The sequence below is a fragment of the Oryctolagus cuniculus genome, chromosome 1, assembly GCF_051225735.1.
Source record: "Oryctolagus cuniculus isolate XC-2025 breed Fujian yellow rabbit chromosome 1, ASM5122573v1, whole genome shotgun sequence".
Classification (NCBI taxonomy): Eukaryota; Metazoa; Chordata; class Mammalia; order Lagomorpha; family Leporidae; genus Oryctolagus; species Oryctolagus cuniculus.
The window spans coordinates 11,968,962-11,994,040 of record NC_142867.1 but is presented as its reverse complement, the minus strand read 5'-3'; the positions used below and the strand labels follow the sequence as shown (position 1 = coordinate 11,994,040).

Sequence of the window (25,079 nt, the reverse complement as noted above, 5' to 3'; positions counted from 1 at the left end):
GGCTAATTTTTCTTCAACAGATTTTAAGCATGATAGCTTAAATTGGGGCAGATATTCACAGTTCAGGATTTTTAGTATCATAAGCATCATTGACATTTTTGTCATCTTAGGGTTACATTTCATATTGTATGACACCATTCAGGTCTCCTGCCAGAAGTGGAGAAATTTATATGGAAAACAATTTGGCAATATTCACCACAAATCAATTTTCTTGAAATCCATTTTAATCGTCCAAACAAATTAAGGGTCAAATAAACCAAAAATGTGTAGCAAATTTAAATAACATTGTATATCTATTTGAATATTATATAAATATTAAACAATATAACATTACATATGAAAATAATGTGCATAATTTAAATGAAAAAATGAGATATGCCATTTAATTACCAATAACAATGCTATAGAAAAACTCATATGAGAAAACAGAAATCACAATTTTGAACTCCGTCAGAATGAGAAAGGAAGGCATCCAAGTTCCACAAAGGATGACCAAGTTTCATTTTCTTCTACTCTTAGATGAAAATGCCAAGGCTATGTGCCGTAAGGAGTTGTTGCGTGGATTCAATGAAATAATGCACATAAAACATTGAGCACAAATGCCTAATCATCTAGTGAGTGCTGAATTAGTGTCAGTATACTAGGCAAATTTTCCTTTTCTATTTCCAAACATTTTGCATTTTTATTACCTTTATATTGCTAAAAATTCTAGGTTGTGAAGGTCTTTGTATCTCTTCTTGCACTTAGCAAAGCGGAATCATTCTCTCAGTCTATTTGTGGATGTTCTCGTTAGTAGAGTTGATCCTGGCAAAGAAAGTGGCCAAATGGGGGATCAAAACAATTGACAATACAAGCTACAACATATAATGTGAGTATTCATTTCTCTGGCTAATTAGCAAGTGTTGCATTCTGTTATGAACCTATGCTCGGGGATTAATATTTCAGGGGGAATTTTTTGCCCTTAGTGTTTCATCTAAATACATACGGGCTGCAAAAGTCAGGATTACATTCATCTGTATACAAATGAAGATAAACAGTTATTTACTGCTTGTTGAATTCTTTATTGAGTGAAGAGTTAAGCTTGTGATTATAAAGTAAGTTTAAAATATATCACTGTAAAAATTAAAAGAAAAATAAGAAAGGAAGGATGAGGGAGGGTAGGTTTGAGGGATGGAGGGAAGGTAGAGTAGGAACTATCATTATCCTCTTTAGCAGGGAGTTGGATCGGAAGTAGAGCAGCTGGGGCTTGAACCAGAGCCCATATGGGGTGCTGGCACTGCAGGCCAGGACTTTAACCTGCTGTGCCATAGTGCCAGCTCCTCTCTCTTTTTTTTAAATTTTTTATTTATTTATTTGACAGGTAGAGTTACAGACAGTGAGAGAGAAAGGTCTTCCTTCCATTGGTTCACTCCCCAAGTGGCCTCTATGGCCAGAGCTGCGCCAATTCGAAGCCAGGATCCAGGTGCTTCTTCCCAGTCTCCCAAGTGGCTGCAGGGACCCAAGCACTTGGGCCTTCTTCCACTGCCTTCCCGGGCCACAGCAGAGAGCTGGACTGGAAGAGGAGCAACCGGGACTAGATCCGGCGTCCATATGGGATGCCAGCACCACAGGCGGAGGATTAACCTAGTGTGCCACGGTGCCGGCCCCGCCAGCTCCTCTCTTAAAACTATATTATGAAATACATCAAATTTGTTTTTATATAAAATAAAATTTGTTTTATATAAAAATATAAACAGCTCTTCCCAGTTAAAATTTAAGAACTAAAAGTGTGTATATTCAAAGATTCATGAGAAAATGCAGTAGTAAATATATCATTTTCTGACTCAGGTCTATTTCATTTGGAGACTCACTGGGCCTGTGACCTCTAATTATCAAGTAACATTGAGATCCCTGACACCTGGAAACCTTGGAGTAGAAGAAAATTAAAACATGTTGTGAAGGGGGATGGAATAGGTCCCCTTATCAGACACTGCTGGCCCTAAATGAACCATATTTCCTTATTCCAAGCATCTCCCAGGACCAGGCCAACTGCAGTATTACATTCAAAAGCATTCACACCTAACTGAAAGTAGGTCAACTATTGATCTGATAGGAGAAAGGCAATGAGAATAAAAATTGCAAATTGTGTAAGGGAATGAAGGTGGATTGGTAGTTGGAAAAGAAGGAGTAAACCCAGATTATTCAGCATTTACCAAACTCTACCCAGCACTTTGGGAATATAAGTGATAGGTATTAAAATAATTTGAAATGAAAGTAATATTATCAAAGGGATATTTAGCATGTGACAAAAAAATTCAGTAATGAAAATTGAGATTTAGTTAATTTAGATACCCTCAGTGACCAAATGATCAGGTTCTCAAAGTTCCATATTCTCTGGATATTTTTTATCTACACATTTTGGGTAAAGAAAGTTAATTTGGCTGTGTGAATAAAGATGTAGTCTCAGGACACCAAGAAAAAGAATGAAACAATGGAGACCCAACTCAAGAAAATGTGAATTCTTTAATTTTTAAAATTTCATGATCAGAGGAAAGTCTGAAGAGGATAAGGAGTTTGATGAGGCTAGCACACTGTGTCTGAGGAGATGAGTGAGGAGCCGATTGCTGTGCTGGTGTCTACACTCTCATGTGTTCAGTGATGCCTGTGCAAGTGAAAATCATGAAATGGAGAAAGGAAGACAGTATTGAAATATGTTTAGGTAAACATATCAAAAGAATTCTCTGTTTCCATCTGGAAGTAACCCTCAACTTTCTGGCAAGGGCAAACGAGCAGTGGTGCATGAGAAGAGAAAATAGAACAAGGATTGGATGATAAATTCCGTTTGGCATTTATTTTACTTGAGGCATTCTGGAGTCAAAACACTGAGAAATTGGGAATCTGTACATTTAGCTCCATGGAGAGGACTGGTGTTCATCTTTGGAAGCTGTACATGTATACGTTGTCAAATAACTGTAAGCAGAAAGTGGTATTGCCCATGAGCAGGTAGAGAACCACAGTGGGGAAAAAATCAAGGCACATAAGTGTGACACAAATGGCATAAGAAAATGAAATTAACGCTTGGGACCAGGTTCGTGAGCCTGGGTAGTAATATCCAAGTAGTAAAGTGGTCCCAGTTTAGGTAAATGCACTCAATCAGAAACAGAACTCATGGTCCTAGTCCAAGGCAAATCAAACAACATTTACACAACAGCAAACTACTGGAGTCAGCAAACAAATCTCAGGCCCTGACTTTCTAAGTCTTAACCCTCTTCTGAAGTTCCTGAGGTAGGCTGGCTTATGGGAAGGAGAGAACCAATAGAAAGTGGAATGTTAGGCCGGCGCCGCGGCTCACTAGGCTAATCCTCCGCCTTGCGGCGCCGGCACACCGGGTTCTAGTCCCGGTCGGGGCACCGGATTCTGTCCCGGTTGCCCCTCTTCCAGGCCAGCTCTCTGCTGTGGCCAGGGAGTGTAGTGGAGGATGGCCCAGGTGCTTGGGCCCTGCACCCCATGGGAGACCAGGAGAAGCACCTGGCTCCTGGCTCCTGCCATCGGATCAGCGCGGTGCGCTGGCCGCAGCGCCCCGGCCGCGGCGGCCATTGGAGGGTGAACCAACGGCAAAGGAAGACCTTTCTCTTTCTCTCTCTCTCTCACTGTCCACTCTGCCTGTCAGAAAAAAAAAAAAAAAAAAAAAAAAAAAAAAAAAAAAAAAAGAAAGAAAAGAAAAAAAAAAGAAAGTGGAATGTTAGGAAACAAGAGAGAAAAATTTAGATAGCCTGGATATGTTAACAATATTAATACTTCCAAACCATAGGCAATGAGTATCTTTCCATTTTTGTGGGCCCTTGATGATTTCTTCATTATATTTTAGAATTTTCATTATAGAGATCTTTTGCTTTTTGGTGGAGTATTTAGATTTTTCTGTGTACAAATTCATGTCATCTGCAGACATGGATATTTTTACTTCCTCTTTTCCAATTTTGATGCCCTCTTTATTTTTTTCTCTTCCCTAAATGTTCTTGATAATAGTTTTAATACTGAATAAGATTGGTGAAAGTGGATATCCTTGTCTTGTTTGGGTTCTGAGTTTTCATATTTTCCCATTCAGTAGGCTATTGGCTGTGAGTTCATCCTGTATTTATTATTTTGAGGTGTATTTCTTCTATGCCTAATCTGCTGAGAGGTTTTTATCATTAAGGAATGTTGAATCTTATCAAATGTTTTTTCCACAAGTATTTAGGTGATCATAGGGTTTTTGTTCTCCTTTATGTTGATGTGATTTATTACATTTATTGATTTGTGAATGTTGAAATATCCCTGCATCACTGGGATAAATCCCACTTGATCATATTGTATGATCCTTTTGGTATAGTGTTGAATTAGATTTCCTCATATTATAATGAGAAGTTTTGTATCTATGTTCATCAAGGATATTTTAAAGCTACTAAAAATCTTTAAATATTTGATGAAAGAACTATCAAAATATTCATAGACATTGAATTATAGTTCTAAACTTGAGAATTTACTCCAAAAATTTAATCAATGAAGTACACTGAGATACTTACTTAGAAGAAGGCTCATTTGCTCATTGTTATTATTTTTAAGGAGAAGACATCAAAATTTCCAAAAAAGAGAATTATTCATTATATTCATACCATTGTGGGATAACTAAGATACATTTGTAGTAGAATGTTTAAAGACATAGGGAAATTTTCATATATTATTAATTGGAGGAAAGGTAAAATATAAATTGTCAAGTTCTATTCATAAATATATTTACATATTAAATATATAAAGAAAGAAACTCTTTTTTAAAAGATTTATGTTTTTTACTTGAAAGAGTAACACAGAGAGAGGAAGGGACAGAGTGAGAGAGAGAGACAAATTGATCTTCCATCTGCTGGTTCAGTCCCCAAATGGCTACAACAGCTTGGGCTGTGCCAGGTTGAAGCCAGGAGCCAGGAGCTTCTTCCAAATCTCTGTGTGGGTACAGGGGCCCGAGCACATAAGCAGGGAGCTGGATCAGAAGTGAGCAGCTGCGTCTCACACCGGCACCCATATGGGATACCAGCTTTGCAGGTGACGGTCTTACCCACAACACCACAACGCAGTCCCCAGAAAGAAAGTCTTCATGCTAATTTGGTTTGCGTATTATTTACAATTAATCCATATAAATGGAGCTGGATAAATGCAGCATTGTTAAACCATAATGAAGTAATGAACTACTTTTCATTTATTGTAAATTCTTCCATAGCACAGTAATTATTAATCATAGCGTTACATTCTTTTTTTCCCCCCAAGGAAAAGAAGAAAATGGCAAAAAATATATTTTACTTCACAGTTTAACTTTTACCCATTTAAGCAAATTATTATATTCACATTTTTTAATGTGCAGCAGACAAGAGAATATGCTGAGAGGAGTAGTGTGTATGTTGAGTTGATCATGCCCTTGCTCTTAATCTCTGCCTGCTGTGTCTCTGCTTCACCCTCCAGGTCAGAATAGGGACTTAACTGGGAAAGTCATGTATTAGGATCATTCCATGACTTACTACAAGACCACTAGAATCCATTAATGACCCATTTATTAACACTTTACCTTACCTCAGGTTCATGGTACAAAGGAACCTTTTGTTACACGTTGAAGAACAAAACCATAATGAATTCAGTCCGGGATAAAAAAGTTTAATCGTGAATAAAGAGAGAAAGGCACTGTTTTCTTCAAGAGTTTTTCTAGAAAATACGCTAGTGGAGTTTGTCCCAGTGATTTTCCCCCCTCATCCTATAAATAAAAATTAGAATGAATGATTCTGGTTATATTTGCTGTGTAGAAGATGTTGAATATAATGTTGCTTCAGTTTGAGTTAAGGAATTATTTCAGCTCTGGAAACTTCCAGAAATGGGGACAGGTTCTCCAAAACAGACGTAATTACACACAAGGTGGGGAGGAAGGAAAGAAGCCTAGTATTGATAGAGCAATATTGTAAATGCCAACCCAGGGGCCGGCGCCGTGGCTCACTTGGTTAATCCTCTGCCTACGGTCTGGCATCCTATGCGGGCGCCGGGTTCTAGTCCCAGTTGCTCCTCTTCCAGTCCAGCTCTCTGCTGTGGCCTGGGAGGGCAATGGAGGATGGCCCAAGTCCTTGGATCCCTGCACCCGCATGGGAGACCAGGAAGAAGCATCTGGCTCCTGGCTTCAGATTGGCACAGCGCCGGTCGTGGCGGCCATTTGGGGAGTGAACCAACGGAAGGAATACCTCTCTCTCTGTCTCTCTCTCTCTCTCACTGTCTATAACTCTACTTGTCAAATAAATAAAAAAAAAAAGAAAAGAAAAATGCCAACTCAAGGAATTCTTTATTTCCTTAATTAGAATAAAATTAGCCTAAAGTATAAGCTTCCCCAAAGCCTGGGTAGTTTTCTCTGGGTCAGTAATAACTAAGCACACCATACTCTTAACACATTACTTCTAGGTAATTCCTTCTCAATGAGCATTGTTGAAATCTGCAAACTTTGTCATTGAGGAGAAGGCATGTTGAATCATCCATATCCTTACAAAATTAAAACTTCATTAATTAATGTCCACTAATTAACTCCAACACTTTCCTTAAAAGCAGTATGGCCTTTAGTTTCCCAGAAGGTCCAGTTATCTTTGTCTAATGCCCTAGCCACAAATGATACTGTAATGATTACATTTACCATACTGTCAATCTTATAAAATATTTTACTGATACTGTCTCACTAAATCTGTTAAATTTCTACATTTCACTCTCAATCGTCTCCCATCATGAGGAACCATTTCTTTGTGTTAAATGTGCATTTTTAAACTACAATTTTATTCTATAGAATGTTCTGTAATTGGCATATATAAGGCTTTATCTAGCTAATGCATACATCTCAGTGAGTTTCAAAGCCAGAAAGATATCCATTACCTCCAAAAGTTTCCTCCCCTTCATTTTGGTTTGTTTAACATTTAACATATGATTTACCCTACTAGCTAGCAATTATAAGTATGCAATATAGTATACTTACCTAGACATTATACTGCAGAGTACATCTCCAGAACTTATTTTCCATAACTGAAGCTTTGTACCCTTTAGTCAACACCTACCTATTTCCCCCTTGTCTCAGCCCATGTAATCATTGTTTTATACTCCATACTTCTAATTTTAGATTCCATATATTGAAGCCATACAGTATTTATATTTCTGTGGTTTGTTTCACTTAACATGATATACTCCAAGTCCATCCATACTGTCACATTTGGAATGACTTTTTTCCTTTGAAGACTGAGTGATGTTTCAGACATAGAGAAAAAAAAGAAATATATACACACAAACCACAAATCCTTTATCCATTTGGCCATTAGGCTATCTAGTTTGTTTCTGTATTTGCCTATTATAAATAGCACTTCAGTGAACATGGAAGTGCGAATATCTCTCAAAATCCAAATTTCAGTTTCTTTTGGATATATACCTAGAAGTCACGTGGCTGGATAATATGGTAGTTCTACTTTTAGTATTTTGGGGAATCTCCATACAGTTTTCTATATTTGGCCAAATTAATTCCCACAAACAGTATCCAAGGATTCTCTTTCTCCAGATCCTCATCAATATCTAAAATGTTTTTAAAATAAAACAGCCATCCTAACAAGTATGAAGCAATATCTCATTGTGGTTTTTGACGTATATTTCCCTGATGATTACTGATTTGAGCACATTTTCACATAACTGTCAGTCATTTCTATGACTTCTTTTAAAATATGTCTATTCAGATCCTTTGCCCATTTTTAAATTGTTGGGGTTTTTTTTTTTTTTTGGTTGTTGTTGGTTTTGCCACTCAGTTGTTTGTGTTCCTTGTATATTTTGGTTATTAATTCTATGTCATATATATGGTTTGCAAATATTTTTTCTCACAATATGGTTGGCCTTTTCATCTTGCTTATTGTTTCCTTTGTTGCAAAGAAGCTTTCGATTTTGTGTATTTTTATTTTTGTGGCCTGTGCTTGCAGGGCCAAGTCCAAGAAATCATTGCCAAGACCAGTATCTAGGAATATTTTCCCTATTTTTTTCATCTAGTAGTCAGAGTTTCAGGCCTTAAAATTTTTTTCCCATTTTGAGTTGAGGTCCAACTGCCATCTGTAGGAGCTCACTGTGGACTGTGTATGGTTGTATGTGGGGCAATATCCATATATTTTTCCCAGAGTGGTAGGACAGCACATCAGCTCTTCAAGAGTCCTCAAGCGAGTCATCATGCAGGTTCATGGACACGCCTCTTGGAGTCCGTGAGCTGCTTAGCAGGATCTGCCACCTGCTCTTAAAATCCACACACCAGTTCTGCACACTCCTTCTCCTTCCTGTACCCACTTGTACCTTCTGATTTAGCCCTTACATTACTCTCAGTGTTTTGATTGGGAAAAGACAGAAATGGGCCTCATGGGCAGCATCTCACAAGGGAGAGGTCAGATGCCTCCCTCAGCAAGGAAATAGGCCTTCTTGGGGAGGGAGGGATGCAGATAAAATGAAACTGTTCTTCTTACCCTCATCAAGGTGTGCACTCAGATATCCCATTCCATGGTGTGCTGGAACCTCAGCTAGACTCTGTGGCTCCCACAAAGACATTCTCGGCTCTGAGTGTTTGCCAAAATCCATGCTTCTGTGTTGGAATAAGAGCTAAAATATCCTAGCCCATCATCTCGCTGACATCCTCACTTGATGAATATGCATGTTTTTGTTTGCATATTTTAAAATGCATACTATTCTATTTAAACATATGTTCGTATACATAAGTCATGTGGATGGGGTAGTGTGCATTGTATATGCACATGTGTCCACATAAACATGTACTTCTCTTAATCAGCACCATATTTTTGAAAATATATTGATTGCAAATAGTGTATCTAAACTGTTAACTCTGAATATGAAATGCACCTTTACCCGTTTATCCTCGCAGTGAGGGACACCTGGGTGGCCTCCAATTCTCTGGCTCCTTGAATAACCCTGCAATGAATGTTCATACATATATCTTTTATGGAAAATTCTCTATGAACAGAATTGTGGACTAAATTGTGTGCATCTATGTAATGAACTTAAGTAGTGCTGGATGGCTCTTCCAGAAAGATTGCTATAGCTTATACTCCCACCAAGCACAACATGAGGGAGCTCAAACCCCACATCCTTCTACAGTTAGAACTCTCCAGCTTTTTAGCAATCTTACAAGTCTATTGTAAATAATTACTTTTCAGTTTGAATTTCTGATTACCAATCATTTTTATCCTTTCTGACTCTAGTTTTTCTCTTTTTAATGCAAATCCAACAATTATTTGCCATATGGTTAATATATTTCAATTGTGTTCCTGAAGTCATTTTATTCCATTATATGTATTCCTGTCATAAATTTCTTTCAATTAATTTTTAAGTTTTGCTTTTACTGTTTAGAGCCCTCACACATCTAAAATCTACCTTTTATGTGATGATAAGAGTCTAAGTTTAGCATTTATCTCTATTTAGAAAAATTGCTTTCCCGGGGCCGGTGCCATGGCTCACTTGGTTAATCCTCTGCCTGTGGTGCTGGCATCCCATGTGGGCGCCGGGTTCTGGTCCTGGTTCCTCCTCTTCCAGTCCAGCTCTCTGCTGTGGCCCAGGAGGGCAGTGGAGGATGGCCCAAGTGCTTGGGCCCCTGCACCTACATGGGAGACCAGGAGGAAGCACCTGGCTCCTGGCTTTGGATTGGCGCAGCGATGGCCGTGGCGGCCATTTGGGGAGTGAACCAATGGAAGGAAGACCTTTCTCTCTGTCTCTCTCTCTATCTATAACTCTACCTGTCAAATAAATTTTTTTAAAAATTGCTTTCCCAACAATGTTTACTGAATAATTCATCCATTGTCATTTATTTTTGTTTTATCTTTATCCTATGTTAAGCTCCCACATATATGTTTCAGGAACTTGTAGCATATGTTTGTCCTTTTTATTTTATTTTATTTATTTGAAAGACAGAGTTACAGAGAGAGGTGGAGACAGAGAGAGAGGTCTTCCATCCACTTGTTCACTCCCCAGATGTCCACAACCACTGGAGCTGCGCTGATCCGAAACCGGGAGTCAGGAGCTTCTTCCGGATCTCCCACATGGGTGCAGGGGCCTAAGGACTGTAACCATCTTCTACTGCTTTCTCAGGCCATAGCAGAGAGCTGGATCAGAAGAGGAGCAGCTGGGACTAGAACCAGCACCCATTTTGGATGCCGGCGCTTCAGGCCAGGGATTTAACCTGCTGCACCACAGCGCTGGCCCAAGTTTGTCCTTCTTTATTATTCTTTTTTAAGGCTAACAGTATTCATGAACTTTTATTAAAATTAATTTATCAAATTTCTCCAAGAAATTTTCATGTAATTAATATACCAATTTTGGACTAATATTCATGTTTATGATATTGTCATCACATCCAAGAGCATGGATAGTCACTCCATTTGTTAAGATGATCTGAATTATCTTTTATGTCCATAGTTAGAGCTTTTAAAGTTTTCTCCATAAAGGTTTTATGTACACATGGGTAAATTAATACCTGGACGCTTTATAAATTTTGCTATAATGAATGTGGTCTTAATCTTATTACATTTTGTGGTTAGGTACTATTGATGTACAAGAAAATGATACTGGTATTTGTAGGTTGATTTTGGATCTTTTAAACCTAGACAAAGATCCTCTTATTTATAATAGCATTTCAGTAAAAATCACTGACTTTCCAAAATAAACAATCATACCATCCATATCATTTTACCATTTTGTTTCCAAGCTTTTCACTACTTATTATTTTTATTTTTCAATATTTTCCAGGTCAGTGATAAATCGTAATAGCAATAGTGAGCATCTTTGATTTCTCCCCAAATTAAAAAATCTCAGTCTCCCCATTGCTAGGAACTCAAGTTTGTGTTCCCCAAAATTTCCTTTATCGAAAACTAATCACTAATGTGATGATATTTAGAGGTGGAGCCTTTTGGATGTGATTAGATCATGAGACTGGAGTCCTATGAATAGGATTAGTGCCCTTATAAGAACAGCCCCAAAGGGCTGGCTCTGTGGGGTAGCGGGTAAAGCTGCCATGTGCAGTGCTGGCATCCCATATGGCCACTGGTTCAAGACCCGGCTGCTCCACTTTTGATCCAGCTCTCTGCTATGGCCTGGGAAAGCAGCAGAAGATGGCCCAAGTCCTTGGGCCCCTGCACCCATGGGAGAGACCCAGAAGAAGCTCCTGGCTCCTGGCTTCAGATCAGCACAACTGTGGCCGTTGCAGCCAATTGGGGAATGAATCAGCAGATGGAAGTCCTTCTCTCTCTCTCTCTCTCTCTCTCTCTCTCTCTCTGCATCTCCTTCTCTCTGTGTAAATTCTTCAGTATATAAATAAGTCTTAAAAAATAAAAACAGGCCAAAGAATCCACTCTGTCTTTCCATTATGTGAGAATACAGGAAGCTGGCAGTCCACAAGCTGGAAGAGAGCCTTTGCAATAACCCATTCATGCTGGCACCCTGATCTTGAACTTCTGGCCTCCACATCTATAATAAATTTATGTTATTTATAAACTACCCAATCTATGGGCTTTAGTTGTAGCAGCCCTAAATAGCTAAGACACCCATAATATATATTTAGTGTGAGTTTAGTTTATAATTTTCACCAAATTAAAGAAGTTTCCTTTGGATTGCATAAGACTTCCTAAAAATACAGGAATCTATTAGGTCAAATTCATTGTCAAGGTTGCCCTTATTCAGGATTCAGAAATTTAAATCAAATACCTGGGAACAACTTAATGGTTTATTAGTTACCAGCTGGAACTGGGATTACAATTAGTGTCACCTGACATACTGGAACTTCACTTGCAAGTGTTAGAAGAAGTCTGAAGACTCAGAGAAATGGGAACTTTGAAATGAATCTGTTGCGTGTAACAACATAATCTAATAACTTCCCTAAGGTGTTCCAGAAGGCACCCTGAGGAGCTGGCTTTTGTAAGTCAGCCATTTCTTTTTTTTTTTTATTTTTTTATTTTTTGACAGGCAGAGTGGACAGTGAGAGAGAGAGACAGAGAGAAAGGTCTTCCTTTGCCGTTGGTTCACCCTCCAATGGCCACCGCGGCCAGCGCGCTGCGCTGATCCGATGGCAGGAGCCAGGAGCCAGGTGCTTTTCCTGGTCTCCCATGGGGTGCAGGGCCCAAGCACCTGGGCCATCCTCCACTGCACTCCCTGGCCACAGCAGAGAGCTGGCCTGGAAGAGGGGCAACCGGGACAGAATCCGGCGCCCCGACCGGGACTAGAACCCCGGGTGCCGGCGCCGCTAGGCGGAGGATTAGCCTAGTGAGCCGCGGCGCCGGCCCAGTCAGCCATTTCAATGGGTGATGCAGCACTAAGATCAAATATACTAATCTCAATGGGAGTTAGGGGTTCCCAAAGTGGTACAGGACTAATGATGCCACCTAACTATCAGAGACAATGAGGGCTGAAATTAGAATTCCCTCCCACACATATCCCCTAGAGTCTGCCAATACAGATTCATGCAGTCTTATACCAGTGAATGGCCTAAAATTAGGATGATGAAAGGAGAAAGTAAAGGACGCAGTCTTCTGTTTCACACCAAGATACCCTGCTGTTAATTTTTTCAGAATCTAGACTTAGAAGTCTTAGACATGTACTTCTTCAGTTTAGGGACAGAAATACATATTTGCACACCATTTATTGGCATTTACTGTGCTAATTGTTTTGCCTGCATGATTTTGGTCCTTTCTTTTCTTGGAAAATTATATATTAGAGATTCTAACCCACCCCAAAAGGATGTGTATTTAGCCAACTCTGTCTCCCCTGTAGTAACCCTCTGGTATCTATGAATGTGTAAGGTCTAAAGTTATTTCTCATTAGACTATTAGATTCTGGAGTAAGTTTTTGGATGGCAGGCAAAGGAGCTTATGGGTCTATAGCTCATTCACCCATCTATTCTTACCATGTGCCAGACACCGGTGCTGTACACTGCTAATAACTAATGACAGCAGGAAGAGGTGGGTTGGGGAAGAGGAATAACCAAACAGACATAAGGGAAAAAGGGAGATAGGGCACCTAACTTCATGGAAGTCGCCAACTGGGAAAATTCTAAATATCTCACCCCTGGCTTCTCCTTAATCAGTTTAAATTATGAAGTACCTAATTATAGTACTAGGCTATGATTATGGAATAGCTTTGGCCTTCAAAGTTCTGCAGCATGAGCGTCTCCGATGGACAGAATAAACTGAGGACCAATCATGTTAGCTATTCTTCCCAGCCTTGGAACCAACCACTCTATTGTGTAAAACATTCTTGATGTGAGGGAGTTTCCCATAATGATGCTTCTTCCAAGGGGGCTGTCTCTGCAGTTCACGAGGCCTAGCGCTGCCTCTTCCCCGCAGGGTGCCCAGGCACAAGGAGAGGATGACGCCCACGCAGCCAAAAAGGGCCGCATCTCCGCCTGTCCACGACCCCGCCCTCCTGGGACCCCGCAGCATCGGTTGAGCTGTGGGAGCCCCAGCCGGCTCAGGTGTCCACGCGGGTCTTCTCGTGCCATGCCCTCGCCCTCCAAGCCACGCTCTTGGCCACAACCGCGGCGTTAGAACCCCACGAGAGGGGATGAGGGGCACCGTCAAGGAAGCAGCGCCCACCAGGCACCACCAGTCCCGAGATCCTGAACCGAGACAGATCACATTCGGGTCAAGGTTTGCCCTGCCTTGGCACCCTGGACCCCCTTATCCTGTGTGCTCCTATCGCTAGGAACGTTTTAACTGGTAACAGTCGAGTTGAGACGATCCATGCTCATCCTACACAGTTCAGCGTGGTTCAGATATCAAGGTGGCTTACCTCGCATTGCCTGGGAGAATCTTCCATCATTTTAAGTAAGTAAACGCTGAATGGGGAGATGACTTTGTGAGTTGCAGCCCCGTGAAGGAGACTGTAGTTCCTAGCATCTGCCCAATTTGAGTTCCTGTTTAAACCGGTGTTTGTTTTCTCTTTTCATCCTAATATTCTGTATTGCCATAGGAGACCCTTGGCTGAGACTTCCAGTACATGTTGAATAAAAATGATAAGAATAAGGAACATTATCTTGTTCCTGGTCTTAGAGTAAAAGCTTTGAGCTTTTCACTGTTGGGTATGAAGGTAGCTGTGGGGCTAGCCATATACAGCCTTCATTGTGTTGAGGTACATCCCTTCATGTAATTTGTTAGGAGTGTTTATCATGAAAGGATGCTGAATTTCATCGTGTTTTCTGCATCTTATTGAGACGCTTCTGTGATATTTATCCTTCTTGTGCTTACGTGGTATATCAGATGTTGATTTGTAATGTTTAGTTATGCCTGAATCCCAGGAATAAATCCTACTCGATTATGGTGAATGATCATTTTAGTAGAGCGTTGAGTTTGTTTGCTACTAATTTGTTGAGGATTTTTGCATCTGTGTTCATAGATATTGACTTGTAGTATTTTGTTCCAACAGAGTTCTTGTCTGACTTTGATGTCAGAGTAATGCTGGACTCATAAAATGAGTTTAGAAGTGTTTCCTGTCTTTAATATTTAGGGAGGGGTTAAGAGGATTGGCATTAGCTCCTTGTTAGACATCTGCCAAAACTCAGCAGTGAGGCTGTCAGTTCCTCAGCTTTGACGCGAGACTTTGCTACTTTCTATTTATCAATTCAAACTCCTTTTTCATTATTGATCTATTCATATTTTCTAGTTACTAATGATTCAGTTTTGCTTGGTTTTATATTTCCTGAAATCTGTTCATTTTTTTCTAGATTATCTATTCCACAAACTTTGGGCCTTGCTTTTTGTGTGTTTTTTCCCTAGTTCCTTTCAATATAAGGTTAACTTTTCTACTTGAGATCTTTATTTTTCTTCATATAGATTCTTATCCTTTTAGAAGTTGTGTGCCCATTGCAGTTTGCCTTGCAATACTTTTTTATTTGCTTTTTGATGTCTTCTTTGAATCACTGGCTATTTAATATTGCTTAATTTGCACATATTTCTGACTTTTTCAATTTTTCTCATGTTATTGATCTCTGGTTTAATTCCATAGTGGTTGGAAAACATACTTGATATAATTCCTAACTTTTTTAAGACTAGTACTGTGCTTTGAATGTTTGTCACCTCTCAAACTCATGTTAAAATATGAATGTCATTGTAACAGTATTACGAGATGAAACCTTTAAGATGCGATTGGCCATGTGGTCTCTGCCATCATGAATCAATTAATGAAACTGTGCTCATTTTCACAGATGAGTTAGACAACCTTTTCTCTCTCTCTCTCTCTCTCTCTCTCTATATATATATATATATATATATATACCCTTGTGCCATAGAAAGACACAGCATGAAGGCCCTATCAGATGCTCCTGCTTCGCTCTTGGAATGTCCAGCCTCCAGAACCATGAGCAGATACATTCCTTTTCATTTTAAATGACTCAATCTGTGGTGTTCTGTTATAGTTGCACAAAGAAGACTAAAACAACTTGTTTGATGACCTAATATAGAAAGTATCCGGAACCCGGAACTGTGTCCCTGTATGCTTGAGAAGAATGTGTATTCTGCTGCCACTGGATGGAATTTTCTGAATATATCTGCTAGGTCCTTTTGGTCTAAAGTTGAAGTCCAATGTTCCCTCAATGATTTTCTGCCTGGATAATCTGCCTGTTGCTAATGTGCGGTATTAAAGATGCCTACTATTATTGTATTATAGTCTATCTTTTCTTTCAGCACAATTTTTTTAAAAAATTTATTTATTTATTTATTTGAAAGGCAGAGTTACAGAGAGGCAGAAGCAGAAAAAGAGAGAAGTCTTCCATCGTCAGTTCACTCTCCAAATTGCTGCAATGGCCACAGGTGGGCCAATCTGAAGCCAGGAGCCAGGAGCTTCTTCTGGGTCTCTCCCATGGGTGCAGGGGCCCAAGGACTTGGGCCATCTCCTACTGCTTTCCCAAGCCATAGCAGAGAGCTGGATCAGAAGTCGAGCAGCCAGGACTTGAACCAGCACCCATGTGGAATGCTGGCACCACAGGCAGCAGGTTTACCTGCTATGCCACAGCGCCAGCCCCTCTTTCAGCACTATTAATAACCACTTATATTTAGGTGCTCTGATGTTGGCTGTATTTATATTTATTATTTTCATATCCTCTTGATGTATTGACTCCTTTATTATTACGTCATGACTTTATTTAGCTCGTTTTCCAGTTTTAGACATAGTCCATTTATTGCATACTAGTACAGCTACTCATACTTTCTGTGATTTCCATTTGCATGGAGTGTCTCTTTCCATCCCTTTACTTTCAAAATACACGAAAGGCAAAATGAGCTTCTTGTAGGCAGCAAAATATTAGGGTTGCTTATCTATTCAGTCACTCTGTGTCAACCACTCTGTGTCTTTTGACTGGAGAATTTAATCCATTTGTGTTTCAGGTAGTTATTGATAGATACAACAATACTGTCAATTTTTAAAGATTTATTGTTTGTTTGAAAAGCACAGTGACAGAATGAGAGAGAAAGGTAAAAGCAGGGAGATCTTCCATTCTCTGGTTCACTCCCCAAATGGCCACAATAGTCAGGGATGGGCCAGGCAGAAGCCAGGAGCCTGGATTCCATCCAGATCTCACACATGGATGACAGGGGACCAAGGACGTGGGCCATCTTCCGCTGCCTTCCCAGGCAGATCAGCAGGGATCTGGATTGGAAGCAGAGCACCTGGGAATCAGCTGGTGCTCCGTAAGGAATGCAAGCATTGCAAGTGGTGGGCCAATCTGCTGCACCACAATACTGGCCCCACTGTTGACAATTTGGTAATTGTTTTCTGACTGTGCTGTAGTTCTTCTGATCCCTTACACCAATCAGTGGTCTTTCTCTGTGATCTGTTGAATTTTGTTGTGGTGTGTTCTCTTAATCTATTGCTTACCTACCATGGATTCTAGCTTTGTAATTACCATAAGGCTTGCCTAAAACATTATAACTACACCAGTCTGTCTCAAACTGAGAACAGCCTAACTTTGCTCACATACAAAAGCTCTGTGCTTTTACTCCCCTCACCACACTTTCTGTTTTTGATGTTCCAATTTACATCTTTTTATGTTACACAACCCATTAACAGGTTAACTTAGCTATAATTATCTTAGTAGTTTGTCTTTCAACATTATACTAGAATTGTAAATTGTTACACATCATCATTAAAGTACTGCAGTGCTATGAATTTGTATATGAGATCTTCCCAGTGAGTTTTATACTTTCATGTTTTTCTATTTCTAATTAGCAACCTTCCACTTTAGCTTGAAGTATTCCCTTTTAACAGTTCTTACAAGGCAAGTCTAGTGGTAATGAATTCCCTCTCCTTTTGTTTGTTGGGAAAGTCTTTATTTCTTCCTCAGTTTGAAGTACTTTTTCAGAAAAATAACCTTGGTTGGCAAGGCTTTTTTTCCTCTTTAAGCACTTTGTGTACACCATCCCACATACTCCGGACCTACTAGATTTCTGTTGAGGAGTCTGGCTGATACCTGTATTGGGGCTCCCTTGAATCTGATACACTTCTTTTCTCCCAAAACTTTCGGAATTTCTTCTTTTTCTTTTATTTTTGATAGTGTGTTGTGCTGTGTCTTAGTGAGCTCTATTTTTGTTTGAATTTGCTAGGAGACCTCTAAATTCATTTAGCCGATGTTTGTATTTTTGCCCAGTTTTGAGATGTTTTCTGCCATTCATTCTTTTTATTGTAGTTTTTTACTTTCCACAAACACTTTATAGCTTTTTCTTAGCATATAGTAATTATACACAATTATGGGGTACAGTCTGACATTTTAAGATTTATAAATGTACAGGTGAAATCACAACAGTCAGAATTCCATCTCCTTATAATTTTTTCATATTTGGAGTCTTCACGCTCTACTTTTCTAGTTCTTCATAAAATGTATTAATTGGTTGTTGTGAACTGTAGTAATCCCACTGTTCTGTGAGACACTGGAATATATTCCTTCTATTTTACTGTGATTGGGCACCCATTGTCTTCCTCCCCCCTCCTCCTCCTATATTTCTCAACCTCTAGTCATCACCATTCTACATTCTGTTTGCCTTTTTTAAAAGCTACTACATAAGGGAAAACATGTATTTTGTCTTTCTGTGTCTACCTAATGAATATTTCACTTAATGTCCTACAGTTACATCTATTTCTTATTTTCCATAAAGAAGGATTTAATTCTTCTTTATGGCTGGCTAATATGCTACTGTATACATAACACATTTTCTTTTTTTAATATTGATTGATTGCTTTGAAATGCAGAGCAACAAAGAGGGAGACAGAGAGAGATCCTCCATCCACTAGTATGCTCCCAAATGGCAGCAACTGCTAGGTCTCACCAGGCCAAGGCAAGAGCCAAGAACAACACTCTTGTTTCCAATATGGGGTGGCAAGAGCCCAAGCACTTGGGCTATCCTCTGCTGCCTTCACAGATACGTTAGCATGAAGCTGGATTGGAAGCAGACTAGCTGGGACTCGAACAATCACTCCAACATGGGATGCTGGCATTACAACAGCAGCTTAACTCGTTGCACCACAGCACTAGCCCCAACATTTTCTTTTTTTTAACTTTTATTTAATGAATATAAATTTCCAAAGTACAGCTTATGGATTACAATGGCTTTCTCCCCACCCCATAACTTCCCTCCCACCAGCAACCCTCGCATCTCCCGCTCCCTCTCCCATTCCATTCACATCAAGATTCATTTTCAATTATCTTTATATACAGAAGATCAATTTAGTATATATTAAGTAAAGCTTTCAATGTTTGCACCCACACAGAAACACAAAGTGAAAAATACTGTTTGAGTACTAGGTATAGCATTAAATCACAATGTACAGCACACTAAGGACAAAGATCCTACATGAGGAGTAAGTGCACAGTGACTCCTGTTGTTGACTTAACAAATTGACACTCTTGTTTATGACGTCAGTAATCACCCTAGGCTGAGTCATGAGTTGCCAAGGCTATGGAGGCCTTTTGAGTTCTCTGACTCTTATCTTGTTTAGACAAGGTCATAGTCAAAGTGGAAGTTCTCTCCTCCCTTCAGAGAAAGGTACCTCCTTCTTTGATGGCCCGTTCTTTCCACTGGGATCTCACTTGTGGAGATCTTTCATTTAGGTCCTCTTTTTCTTTTTCCAGAGTGTCTTGGCTTTCCATGCCTGAAATACTCTCATGGGCTTTTCAGCCAGATCCACATGTCTTAAGGGCTGATTCTGAGGCCAGAGTGCTATTTAGGACATCTGCCATTCTATGAGTCTGCTATGTATCCTGCTTCCCATGATGGATTGTTCTCTCCCTTTTTTTGATTCTATCAGTTAGTATTAGCAGACACTGGTCTTGTTTATGTGATCCCTTTGACTCTTAGTCCTATCATTATGATCAATTGTGAACTGAAATTGATCACTTTGACTAGTGAGATGGCATTGGTACATGCCACCTTGATGGAATTGAATTGGAGTCCCCTGGCACATTTCTAACTCTACCATGCCCCAACATTTTCTTTATCAGTTCATCCATCAGTGGGCACACCTAGGTTGATTCCATATCTTGGCTGAGGTGAATAGTGCTTCAATAAAGAGTAGAAATGAAGATATCTCTTTGATAGCTATATCATATGGTGGATCTATCTTTAGTTATATAAGGAATCTCCATACAATTATCCATAATGACTATATTCATTTACACTCCCACCAACAATGTGTTAGGGTTCCCTGCCCACCAAATCAGTACCAGAACTTGTTGTTTTTATCTTTTTAATGATAGCCATTATAACTGGGGCAGCAGGAGAGTTCAGTGTGGTTTTGATTTGTTTTTGGCTGGTGGTTAATGATTTGAGTATTTTTTCATGTTACTTGGCCATTTGTATTTCTTATCTTGATAAATATATAGTCAGATCATTTATTCACTTCCTAATTGGATTGTTTGGCTTTGTGTTGTTAACTTTTTGTTTCACTTCATAATGTATCCTTTATATCAATCCATTGTCAGATGATTAGTTTGGAAATATTTTTCTCATTCTGTAGGTTGCTTCTTTACTCTGTAGGTTTTCTTTGCTGTGCAGAAGCTTCTTGGTTTGAAATGATCCCAACTGGTCTGTATTTGCTTTTGTTGCCTGTGCTTTCAGCTCTTTGTCCGTGTACCATTGCCTAGATCTGTGTCTTTTTTTAACTTTTAAAAAAATTTTTAAAGAGTTTGTTTATTTCTTTGACAGGTAGAGTTACAGACAGTGAGAGAAAGACAGAAAGGTCGTCCTTCCATTGGTTCACTCTCCAAATGGCCACAACAGCTGGAGCTGTGCTGATCCGAAGCCAGGATCCAGGTACTTCTTCCTGGTCTCCCACATGGGTGCAGGGGCCCAAGGACTTGGGTCATCCTCCACTGCTTTCCCAGACCACAGCAGAGAGCTGGACTGGAAGATGAGCAACCGGGACTCGAACCGGCGCCCATATGAGATGCAGGTGCTGCAGGCAGAGGATTAACCTAGTGCACCAGGGAGCCGGCCCCCTATATCTGTGTCTTAAAATGTTTCTTCTGTTTTCCTCCAGTAGTTTTGTAGTTTCTGGTTTTATGTTTACTGATTTCTATGTGGTGATTTTGTATCCTGCAACATCGCTAAATTCATCTACCAGTTCTAACAGTCTTTTGGTGAAGTACTTAGATTTTACTACAGAGAGAATCATATCACCTGCAAACAGGGATAAATTGACTATTTCTCTTCCTATTTGTATGGCTTTTATTTCTTTCTATTGACTAACTACTCTGGCTAAAAGTTCCAGAACTTTATTGAATAAGATGGGGCCAGCGCCATGGTGCAGTGGGTTAATCCTCCGCCTGCAGCGCCAGAGTCCCATGTGGATGCCGGTTCTGGTCCCGGCTGCTCCTCTTCCCGTCCAGCTCTCTGCTGTTTCCTGGGAAAACAGTGGAAGATGGCCCGGGTCCTTGGGCCCCTGCACCCATGTGGGAGACCTGGAAGAGGCTCCCGGCTTCGGATCAGCGCAGCTCTGGCTCTGGCGGCCGTTTGAGGAGTGAACCAACGGAGGGAAGGCCCTCCCTCTCACTTTCTGTAACTCTACCTGTCAAATAAATAAATAAAATCTTTAAAAGAAAACTTTACTGAGTAAGAGTGATGACAGTAGATATACTTGTCTTCTTCTAGGTCTTAGAGGAAATGCATTCAGCTTTTCCCCATTAAGTATACTGTCACCTATGGGTTTTCCATATATCACCTTTATCAAGTGGAAGTACAATCCCTCTATTTCAAATTGAATCAGGGTTTTTATCATCAAAGATATTGAAATTTATTGAATGCCTTTCTGTGTCTACTGAGATGATCATATGATCATTATACTTTATTCTTTCAGATTGACTCATTATGTTTATTGATTTGTGTGTGCTGAACCATTGGTTACACTCTTGGGTAATAACACTCAATCATTATGAATCATCTTTTTGACATGCAGTTAGATTCCACTTGCTGATATTATGTTGAGAATTTTTGCATCTGTGTTCATAAGGGACTTTGGTTTATAGTTTCCTTTTTTGTTACATCCTTCTCTGGTTTTTCTATCAGGGTAATTGTGACCTCAAAAAATGAGCTTGGAAGTTTCCTTCCTTTCAAATTTTTGGAAGAGTTTGAGGAATAATTGGTCTTAGTTCTTCCTTAAAAGTTTGTGGAATTCAGCTGTGAAGTTATCTAGCTGGGCTTTTTTATTGGAAGATTTTTATTAATAATTCCATCTCAATATTCATTATTGGTCTATTTACATTTTCTGTGTCTTCCTAGCTTAATTTCTGTAGCTTTTGTGTGTCCAGGAATGTACGTATTTCTTCTAGGTTTTCAATTTGTTCACATTTAGCAATTCATAGTAGTCCCTAATGACTCTTTGTTTTTCCATGGTATCAATTGTCAACTCTCCTTTTTCATTGCTTATTTTACTTATTTAAGTATCACCTCTTTTTCTTTTTGTCTAACTAAAGTTTTGTCAATTTTGTATATTTGTATATTTTGTTGATTTTTCAATAATGAGTTATTTTTTCACTCATCTTTGGTATTATTTTCATAGTCTATATTTCACTTATTTCTTCTCTGATCTTTGTTATTTCTTTCCTTCTTCTAGTTTTGTGTTTGACTTCTCCTGCCTTGTTGCATCCTTAAAATGTATTGTTAGGTTATTTTTTAAAGGTCTTTCTATTTCTCCCCTCTTGGTGTAACTTATACCATAAACCATAAGTTTGGGTAGGCTGTGTTTCCATTTTTATTTGCTTCAAGAAATTTTTAAAATTTTCCTTTTTATATATTCAACAACCCATTGTTTGTTTAACAGTATATTGTTCTATTTCCATGTATTTTTGTAATTCTTAAAGTTTCTTTTATTGTTGATTTTTAATTTTAGTCCAATGTGATAATAAAACATATATTACATGCTTTTTAATGTTTTTGAGATTTGTTTTACATCCTAATATAGTCTAACATAGGGAATCTTGCATGTGCTAATGAAAATAATGTGTATTCTGCAGCTGTTGGGTGAATGCAAATATCTGTTAAGTCTATTTGATGCATAGTACAGTTTAGTTCTAATTGATATTTTTGTCTGTTTATGAAAGTGGGGTGTTGAAATTCCCCACCATATAGAATTGGGTGATCTAGCATTTATACAATTACAATGAATAATTATAAACATATAAATTTGTTTATGTTTAATTGATCCCTTGCTCGTTGTATAGTAATTTTTAGTCATTTTTTACAGTTTTTGTCTTAAAGTCTTTTGTCTCAGGAGTATAGGTACTCTCACTCACTTTTATTTTCCATTTGGGTAGAATATCTTTTTTCAGTTTCAGTCTGCATGTCTTTACTGGTGAAGTGCATTTCTTGTAGGCAGCATATCACTGGATCCTTTTTGATCCATTCAGTCCATAGGTATCTTTAAGTTGAAGAAAATTCTCAAAGTCACCATTGATAAGTTTAGACTTAGACTCGCTAGCTCTTTAAATTTCTTCTGTTTGTTTTGAATGTCCTTTGGCCTTGTCTTCCTACTTCACTGTAGTTTGCCTTTGTGCCCTTCTCACGTATTTTGTTGATAAGACTGATCCTCATCTATTTTTGCTTTGTGAATCTGATCTTCTAACAGGTGTTATACTTCTATGTGTTTCCTCTATGGTCATTGTCTTTCTTTAGTTTCTGGATGTAGGACTCCCTTAAGAATCTTTGGTTAATATTAGTCTCATGTGATGAGTCAGACTAGAAAATATCTGAGTTCACATTGTTTTGTCTGGTTTGAGACTATTCACTACCAAAGCTCTCTGCTTTACCGACCACATCCAAATTGGTGGAGTTCAGCTATGTTCTTCAAAAGGAAGTCCCTCTTTTTCAGTCTTGCCACCTTCCTATGGCACTGGCAATATTCTCTACAAAATTGTAGTCCCTTATCTAATTTCCCATCCAGGTACTGTCAGTAGGATCTTTCTCCTAAAACATTTTGCCTACAACTACAACTTGGAGGAATAGTTTAGTCCTGGCCTTCTGTCATTGTGAAGATCACTCCCTCCATATGATTTCTGTTCAAGTCTCTCTACCTGAATAGCCAACACAAGGGCAAGATCCCACAATTGCTGAGGATGAGGACAAGGAAGTAAAAGTATCCCATTCTCTAAGTGTTATTCTCTGTCCTCCAAAAGTTTCACCTTCATTGTGTTTCCAAAATGGTATATTCCTTCTCCCCATGTTCCTACTTCATTGCCTGGAGGTATTGGTTATAAAATTTCAGGCTGACAAGAACAAAAGTTTATTTTTTACTTACTGTAGGTAGACTGTGAGCATTTTCCATGTCTGCATTCTGGCATCCACACCAAAGAACAACAAAATCCTAGAAAGTGATATTCTCACAGCACAGGTAAATCAGAAAGAAAGATGATAGAAACTTACAGTACCTCATAAGGCTTTGACATGTGTCATTCCATGAATCAAGCATGTTGAAAAGTCAAATCCAATATCAACAAGAGAGATACACTCATCCCATGGAATGCATGCTAGAAGGCAACATATGAAGATGTAGAACCCTCTAACAGTGAAAGTAAAAAGAATAATTGAAGATAACGGTTTTGTAGAACAAAACCATATCACTGAAGGATAATGTACCAGTAGATCCTCAGAGAAATCTGCTAACCACAGCCTCTGCAATTATATGCATTTTAGAACCAAAATACTGCCTTTTGTCCCAAGCCTTGAGACTGAGCCATTATTTTAGAGTGTAAGAAAAGGATGATTTGTTATATATCCTTTGGCTCTAGTCTAAACAAAACAGCAAAATTTATTTTAAACATGTAGTGTGGGGAGCAACTCAGACTAGACTGTTACTCGAATTAAGACTTATTCTATGTATCTGCTCTCCCACAATATGGCGCTGGGAGAGGAGTAAACAGCTTCTACGAAGCTGCCTCTCGCAAATTTGATTGACTGAGCTGCAGGAGCTGATCTTGCTCCTGATTGGAGGAGAGCAGCGTGCTCGGCGTGTGGGTAGCAGAGTTGGGATTGGTGGAAGAGGACTATAAAGGAGGAGAGAGACAACATGCACCAAGAACACCTGAGGAACATCTGAGCAGCCCCCGAGAGAGCCGGCCGGCGGTGTGCCACTCCCCCGTGGAAGTGGGGAAAGTGGCTAGGGGGAACCGCCCTTCCACGGAGGTGGAAGGGTCGGTAGCCAACCCGGGAAGAACCAGCAGCAAACCCAGGGAGGGCCGAGCAGACAAAAGAACAGCGCAGGGTCCTGTGTGGTTCCTCCGCGAAGACGGGGAGCGACATAATGGTGCCGTGACTCGGATATGAAGCCTAGGCAGGGTTTAGTGTCGTTCCTCCACGAGGAGGGGGAGCGACAATGTAGCTGTGTCTGCATAGATAAACCTAAAAAAAATTAATAAGGGAATTGAAAAGTGTCAGAATTTTTAGGGAGTTCTCTCCCTCCTTTCCTTACTCTGGATGCCCTTCCTCTCTTCTTTCCATAAGATAGCACACAGCAGTGCTATTAATTCTTGTTCAAAAGACAAGCCCAGAATGGTACTCCAC

At 39.4% G+C, this 25,079-nt stretch overlaps 1 long non-coding RNA gene across 1 annotated transcript in view; it reads right to left on the bottom strand.

Moving 5' to 3' along the window:
• Window positions 1-239: 239 nt before the first annotated feature.
• LOC149128297 (uncharacterized) overlaps window positions 240-25,079 on the bottom strand; it is a 134,320-nt gene continuing 109,480 nt past the window's right edge. Inside the window, exon 4 of the long non-coding RNA XR_016216790.1 lies at window positions 240-804. This is a non-coding gene — a long non-coding RNA (uncharacterized LOC149128297). The remainder of the gene's footprint in view (window positions 805-25,079) is intronic.